This window comes from Pangasianodon hypophthalmus, chromosome 20, assembly GCF_027358585.1.
Source record: "Pangasianodon hypophthalmus isolate fPanHyp1 chromosome 20, fPanHyp1.pri, whole genome shotgun sequence".
Lineage (NCBI taxonomy): Eukaryota > Metazoa > Chordata > Actinopteri > Siluriformes > Pangasiidae > Pangasianodon > Pangasianodon hypophthalmus.
In genome coordinates, this window is record NC_069729.1 from 10,306,311 (window position 1) to 10,315,152 (window position 8,842).

Below are 8,842 nucleotides of genomic sequence, written 5' to 3' on the forward strand. Positions count from 1 at the left end.
TCCTCATGTGTGTAGCGTGCCATTATCCAAAAGCTATGGAAAGTCAATTAATCTGATCAAGCTTGATGCCATTTTTTCGCATTAATGGGAGGCATTTATCATGTATGTATGGCTCACCCAGGTCATTACCGTAAGTATGAATAGCGCGCTCTGCGGGTGGGTGTGTCTACATCAGCGCCAATGAGCTGAGACAGAAAAACTGTACCTATCATTAGTTTCATGCACATTACATAATCAGAGAATATTTGTTTTGGATTTGAATTGGTTCATTTAAAAATAGACATTTCAAAGTTTCTAGACATATTCTTCATGTCTGTGAGACAATAATACGCTGAGTTTCGGTTCATTTTTGTGACGCGCTCCAGATAGAAGGTCACAGAGATGGACGCAGTGGAAAGTGCATCCTGTTTGTTTTCTGTATTGTACAAAAGAATAACATTTTGTTTTTATTGTGAGTGGACACATCTAAAAGTAGACCCTTTACAGTTTCCAATGATGTCTTCCTCTTTTCTGGATGACTATAAATGATGGAGTATTTTTACTCGTTGCCTTTGCTATAAGAAAAAAATCCAAGTGATCGCTCCGGCACCTCCGTCGATTGCTGAGGGTTGAAGGTGTTAAAGAAAAAAAGCAGCTAATCAGTTTCATCGACAGCAAACATAAATCCCATACGAGCTGGATTCATACAGCACCCCTGTACAGAGACTGGCTAGCTAAGGAGACGAAACAAAAATAACAAGAGGAACAGCAATCAACGCAAATCTAAAAAAAGAAAAGAAAAGAAAAGAAAACAAAACAAAACACAAAAAACTTAGATTAACAACACAGACTCATGGTTCTGCACTGTGTTACCTTAACTGCACTGTGTTACCTTAATCCAATTAAAACATTAAATTAAAACCCTTATATCATTCAATATACAAACATCTGCAGTTACCTTCACCCATAGCTGTCACGGGATACCAAACTGTCCACATCTACACTTGTATCTGCCAAAAGAACCGCCGTTTGTCAGCACGCTCCACATGTGAAGAAGGACCCAATCTGCAGGCTTCCTTACAGGTGCCTGCTTAAAAACCCTCAAAGTAACCCTTAAAAATCTGGTTACTTACCCACCTGGCTGTCCTAGGTAACCTATGAGGATTAGAGTGATGGCCCACTCTAATTCTTCTGGATCACGTCAGACCTATGGGCTGGTCCTCTAGTATATTCAATTCAATTTTATTTGTGTAGCGCTTTTAACAATGGACTTTGTCACAAAGCAGCTTTATAAAAATAAGTACATTCAAATTAAATTAAATCAAAATAAATTGTAAATGTGTGAACTGATCCCTAATGAGCAATCCAGAGGCAACAGTGGCAAGGAAAAACTACTTGAGATGATATGAGGAAGAAACCTTGAGGACCCAGACTCAAAAGGGAACCCATACTCATCTGGGTGACAAAGGATAGTGCAATACTAAATAAATCCCTTCTTTAACTGTGTACTACATGGACAAATAGTGCAATCGTGTAACCAGGAAATTCATTACAGTTTTCACATGAAGTCTGGTTTGTTGAACCTATCTACTGTCCACTGTTGGAGACCTGAGTGCAAAACTGCTCATGGCCGTTCCCTTAATGCCTACTACATTTTCTAGGCATCACACAAAATCCTAGTAATAAATTCAATGCATTTGAAGTTCTTTATACCAACATAACATACGTAGCTACAAAAAATTAGACTACCCAGACAATTTCGCTAATTATTATTTACAGACCACCAGCGCCATATTCTGAATTCCTTCGTGAATTTGCGGATTTCGTCTTTAACCTGGTTGTTTCTTTATACAAAGCATTAATTGTTGGAGACTTTAATATTCATTTTGATAACCCAGAAGACCCTCTGAGAACAGCAATTGGGTTCATTCTAGATTCAGTAAGGGTTAATCAGAATGTAATAGGACCCACCCATAGGAGTGGTCACACTCTTGATTTAATACTAACATCCGGATTAAATATAGAAAATATAGTCACATTTCCACAGTCTGAAGCTATCTCAGATCATTATCTCATCTCATTTAAAATGTGTCTTAATTATAATATATGCACCTTGCCACGCTTCCGCGTGAAACGTACATTCATGTCAGCAACTGCACAGAGTTTTATCAGTAATTTCTCAGTTACCAACCATGATTGAATCACCGTCTGATCCCGAAGAACTTGACCAGGCAACTGAATGCTTAGAATCAACATTCCGCTACACACTAGATAAGGTAGCTCCACTTAAAAGAAAAATAATTAGAGAGAAAAAGCTAGCACCCTGGTATAATGATCACACACGCACCTTAAAACAGAACACTCAAAAATTAGAATGTAAATGGCGTCAAACTAAATTGGCAGTATTTCAAACAGCATGGAAGGAGAGCCTTCTGAGCTATAGAAAAGCTCTTGGTGCTGCTAGATCAACGTATCTCTCCACCCAAATTAAAGATAACAAAATGAATCCTAGATTCTTATTTAATACTTTAGCAAAATTAACTAGGAATAAGACCATAATACAAATATGCACACAATCATTATATCGCAGTGATGACTTCATGAAGTTCTTCAGTTGTAAAATTGAAAATATCAGGCAAAAAATTCAGACTATTCATTTAAAATCAGACAGTTATATTACTAACCCTGTAGATAATAATATAATGATATTAGATCAATGATTAGAATGTTTTACTCCCCTTCAAGACACCAAATTAATTTCACTAATTTCCTCATCAAAATCATCAACATGTATACTAGATCCCTTACCTACATGTTTGTTCAAACAGATAATTCCAGAACCAATCGAACCTCTTCTAAAAATAATCAGTTCTTCACTTAGCACTGGCTACGTACCTAAATCTTTTAAACTAGCAGTTATCAAACCCCTGATTAAAAAACCTGACCTCAGCCCCTGTTGATTGTCCAACTATAGGCCAATATCAAATCTCCCCTTTATCTCCAAGATCCTAGAAAAGCTTGTAGCACAGCAGTTATGCTCATACCTACATACGAATAACATTCATGAAATGTATCAGTCAGAATTTAGGCCTCATCATAGCACAGAGACAGTGCTGATTAAAGTGGTAAATGACCTACTACTGGCCTCTGATCAAGGTTGTCTCCTTGTTTGTGTTGCTTGACCTTAGTGCAGCTTTTGATACCTTTGCTCATACTTTTCTCCTTGATAGACTAGAAAATGTTGTAGGCATTAAGGGAACGGCCCTCTCCTGGCTCAGGTCTTATTTGACTGATCGTTATCCGATGTAAATGCTGGCTTCTCTACACATACTAAGGTAAAGTTTGGTGTCCCCCAAGGCTCTGTTTTAGGCCCACTGCTCGTTTCTTTATATATGCTACCTCTGGGCAAAATTATTCTTAACATGGTATTAGCTTCCACTGTTGTGCTGATGACACACATTTGTATGTTTCAGCAAAGCCAGATGACAGACACCAGCTTAATAAAGCTGAAGAATGTGTAAAGGACATTAGACACTGGATGCTTATTAACTTTCTTTTACTTAATTCTGACAAGACAGAAGTATTTGTACTAGGACCACATGCAGCTAGAAGTAAGCTTTCTGATTACATAATAACTCTGGATGGCCTTTCTATTTCATCATATGTAGCAGTAAAAGACCTTGGTGTGATTATTGACTCCAGTCTTTCATTTGAAGCTCATGTAGACAGAGGCTGGCTAGCTAAGGAGACGAAACAAAAACAATGCAAGATGAACAGCAATCAACTCAAATCTAAAAAAAAAGAAAACAAAACAAAATTAACACAAAAAACTTATACTAACAACACAGACTCATGGACCAACCGTACTGTGTTACCTTAATCCAATTAAAAACATTAAACATTGCATCTGCACCAAAAACACAACAACACTAATGTAGTCAAGCACAGTTATATGAGGAAATTAAAAAAACAAACTTTCACTTGGCCTACCTCATCTTCCTGGGTGCATGCACGCACAATCACACAAAGAAAGAACCACTGTTTTTCAGCACACTCCTCATGTGAGGAAGGACCCAATCTGGAGGTCTCTTTTTCCTTCTTTTCTTTTTTCAGTTTATTGGCAGGTGGTAGACCAGCTTTAGATGCATTACCGCCAACTGAACTGGAGTGTGGAGCATCGACGGGAAATGAGAATTATTACTCTTAGTTAAGAATAAAAGGAATAATTATATTCTTGACTCAACTCCTGTTGCTTTTAAAAACCCCAAAACTGCAACTTTTGTTGAAAATCACCTATGTTTTTATCCAGAAAATTTTCTATTGACATTATATTAATTTCCTGCAACTTTTCCTGTAATACTTGACTTTCATTATTATATGCTGTACAGTGTAGAAGGATTGATTCTATGTACATTGGCATTTAACCCTGTGTGTCCTATAAAAAAAAAAAAGATTTCAAATATAATATCTTGTCTACTATTAGAATGGCTGCTTGCAGATTGCAAGCTTTTCAGGGCTGCCAGAGAATCTGTACATATAACTCCTCTCTCACCGTTCGTTTCCTCCACCCACTGAAGAGTGAGGAGAATTGCAACTAATTCCACAGTAAATACCAATAGATGTTATCTGATGTTTTCTTTCTGATGGAGACCTGATATTTAGGAACAAAAATGGCTGCTCCAGTTTTCCCTGAGACTGTATCTTTTGATCCATCTGTAAAGATATGTGGCTATACTTCTTTTCATTGTACTGCTGAACAACATATTCCTCTGATACTAGCTTATTTTCCTTAGTTTGACTATAGTTCCTATGGTCCTGTCCCATTGACTGGGCTAGTCTAATCCCTATCCAATCCAGACTCCAGCTGTTGCCTCAAGTATGTTCCCAGCACTCATCAAACACAGACTTGGTAGGGTGTAAATCCTTGTGCCTTTTTAATGATACCCAATACACCATGGACAGTTGTTGATGTCTCACTGTTAGTGGCATTTCATCCATCTCCACTTGCAGAGCTGCTCCTGGAGATGTTTTGAAAGCTAAAAACACATATTCTAAGTGCCTGAGTCTGCACTGCATCAATTTTCTTAAGAAGTGTTTCACATGCTGAACCATAAGCCATGAAACCATAATCTATTGCAGATCTAATAAGGGCACAGTAGATGTTTCTGAGCGAGTTGTGACTCACACCCCACTCACATCCTGCCAGGAATCTCATGACATTCAGGGCTTTCTTGCATTTAGTCACTTCTCCATATGGATTTTTCATCTAGCCATACTGCATCATACTGCATCAATCCACAGATACCTGCTCAAATGGATGACCATACAGTGTCAGATCAACTGGAATATGTTTCTTTTTTGAGAAGCATATAACTATCTGGAGGCCTCCTTACATGTGCCTGCTTAAAAATCCTCCAATTTCCATTACTTAACCAACTACACCCCTACAGGTAGGCACTCCCCTGGCTACACTTACCCTGCACCTCAGTTCACCTACTTACACTATGCACTAAAAGTATGTTCTCTTTTGGTGAAGAAAAAGTACATACTTTTGAGCATGTAACAAAAGAGTATGCAAGTACTGGGACATATTAACACATCATGTAACGGAAGAGAACACTGTCACCATAAACAAACTACTGCATTTCAACTTTTCTTCGTTCATTATTCCTTATCTAATTTATACTATATAAGTGAATTTACCATTCCCTTGATTCATTTTTCCACATTTCATTTACACCTCTCTAAAATGCGTCCTTGAATTCGGTGAAGGAAATCGTCGAAAAACTCCTCCTCCCTTGCGCAAGGAGTTGTGGGCAATATTAGCTGAAAATGTATCCACGGCTCCACACTTCGAAAATCTACCAAAAATAGTAGACCATCTGGGTACTTTTGGGATAATCATTTCAACATACTACGATTTGGGACACACTAATTCTGATCTCAGATACTATTTAGTATGGATAGTAGGCGAATTGAGAGGCAGCATTAGATTCCAAATCCCTATAAAAGAGAGATAATGTGTAAGAACAAGCGCATTAATATAATTCATGTTACATGGGCTGATCTGGATTGGTGGAAATTTTAAAGTACAATTACTTCATTGCTATACTTAAATACAGCCCTGTCAGCTAGTACTCACTGCACAGTTTGCGTGTTATATCTTTGAACTTGCTCTGTATTGTTGCCCAGTGAGCGGCACTGGCCTCTTATTCTCTCCACCGTGTCAGGTTCTCCAATGGCATTATTTGAGTCAGCTGAGTTGCGCCAGGTGTTATTGGACTTAGTGTGCAAAAGTAAAATTGAATTAAATTGAGTTCCCTAGAAGCTGAATACAGGCACCAGCCATGTGTTCCTTGCCTATGCATTAAGCAGTGGTTCTCAAAGTGGGGTCCGGGGATTCCCAAGCATCCATGAGACACAGCCAGGTCCGTGATTGTTTAAAAAAAAAATATTTACAGTGGTGAAAGTCAAGCTAGGATTTTTAACTGAGTTCTTAAAGCTATCACCCAGTTTTGTAAATTAGTTGAATAAACGTTGCAGTGTTCTGCAAAACTAAACTAAACTAAAGTTGAGTCTGTAGAGCATTCATATGCACCCCTCTCATTTTTATAGCAAACAAAAGTCTGAAATCCATCAGACCAGAGGCCCCAGGGCCGGGTTTTTGAGGTGTGTCGCTCGAGGAAGTCTGTGTTGCTGCTAGCTGGACGTGACTGTGAACTTTCTCTAGGTACCACAAGCTTAACATCACATCACCCCTACCAGCAGTGGGAGTGTGGCAGTGGTTATGAAGATCTTTCCAGTTAGTCTTTTCAGTTAGGTGTGTCAGTTCCTTAGGACAGTAAAAAGTTACTAGCATTATTCTATAATCAAACAATGAAAATGTCATGACAAAAACAGAGGATATATCTGTTCTTTTATAATTTTAAACATTTTGAGGCTGTTTGTACATGTACATACAGTATGTACAGTGTCCTATCCTACAAAGGAAGAAAAAAACACAAGTTCTTGTTATTTAAGAATTTTCCCTTAAATATAAAAATATTTAGCAGTCTTTGCTGAAGTTCATAGTTATTTGATGAAAGGATGCACTAGTATACCACCAATAACCAAGATTAGTGTGATTCTTGTATTTTAAATAGTTGTAATTTAACTTGCAGAAAGATTCCAAAGAGCTACTTCAGCTTTTACCAGAGTATTTTTTGTAGATGTGCATTTGCATATTTACTTGAGGGCAGGAATTTTTGTATTTTTAACACCTCTATCTATCTATCTATCTATCTATCTTAATGTTATCTCACATAGACAGACTGCCTCTAATGTGTGTATAATCGTTTGCTGGGGGGTTCTTGCCTATGCGGGTGTTTAAACTATACGGTTTCCTTCTTTTTCATCAATAATTTTGCACTATATATCTGTATATGTATATATTTTATATCTGTTCCCCAAGCTAAACAAAAATGTAGTAATACTCAGAAAAGTTGTTTTAGTAACCTAATTAACATAAAATTAGATAATACTTAAGGCACAGTCAGCACCTTTCATCTGAAGCTACGACTGCTAAATATTAGATATATTAGATCTCTTACATCTATGGGGCTTTTTGTTAATGAAACTATTATTGATCTGGAATTTAATGTACTGTGTTTAACAGAAACATGGATTAAACCAAATGAGTATGTAGAATTAAATGAAGCTAGTCCTCCTGGATAGTTATATACATCAGACCTGTCTAACTGGCAGAGGTGGAGGAGTTGCTGTTATTTACAATGATAATCCAAGCGGCACACAAAAACCTAGTCATAAATTCAACACATTTGAAGTTCTTTATACTAACATAACATACGTAGCACAAAAATAAGTCTACCCAGTCAATTCTGCTAATTATTATTTACAGACCCCCAGGGCCATATTCTGAATTCCTTTGTGAATTTGGCAATTTCATCTCTAACCTGGTTGCATCTTTAAACAAAGCCTTAATTGTTGGAGACATTAATGTTCATTTTGATAACCCAGAAGACCCTCTGAGAACAGTGGTTGTGTCCATTCTAGATTCAGTAGAGGATTATCAGAACATAATAGGACCCACTCACACTCTTGATATACTACTAAAATTTGGATTAAATATAGAAAATATAGTCGCATTTATGCATTCTGAAGGTATCTCAGATCATTATCTCATTCCATTTAAAATGTGTTATTCATAATATAGGCACTTTGCCACGCTATCACGTCAAACATACATTCACATCAGCTACTGCACAGAGTTTTATCAGTTCAACCAATCATGGTAGGTAATCTCCGAGTTACCAACCATGATTGGTTCACCGTTTGATCCTGAAGAACTTGACTAGGCAACTGAATGCATAAGATCAATGTTCCGCTACACACTAGATAAGGTAGCTCCACGTAAAATAAAAATAATTAGAGAGAAAAAGCTAGCACCCTGGTATAACGATCACGTGCACCTTCAAACAGACCACTCGAAATTAGAATGTAAATGGCGGCAAACTAAATCGGTAGTATTTCAAACAATTCAATTAAATTCAATTTTATTTGTATAGTGCTTTTAACAATGGACATTGTCACAAAGCAGTGTTACAGAAATAAATACATTCAATTTAAATTAAACCAAAATAAATTGTAAATCTGTGAATTTATCCCTAATGAGGAAGCCCGATGCAACGGTGGCAAGTAAAAACTCCCTGAGACGATATGAGGAAGAAACCTTTAGAGGAACCAGACTCAAAAGGGAACCCATCCTCCTCTGGGTGCTAACGGATAGTGCAATTATAAATAAATCCCTTCTATAAATGTGTACTACATGGACAAATAGTGCAATTGTGCAACCAGTAAATTCATC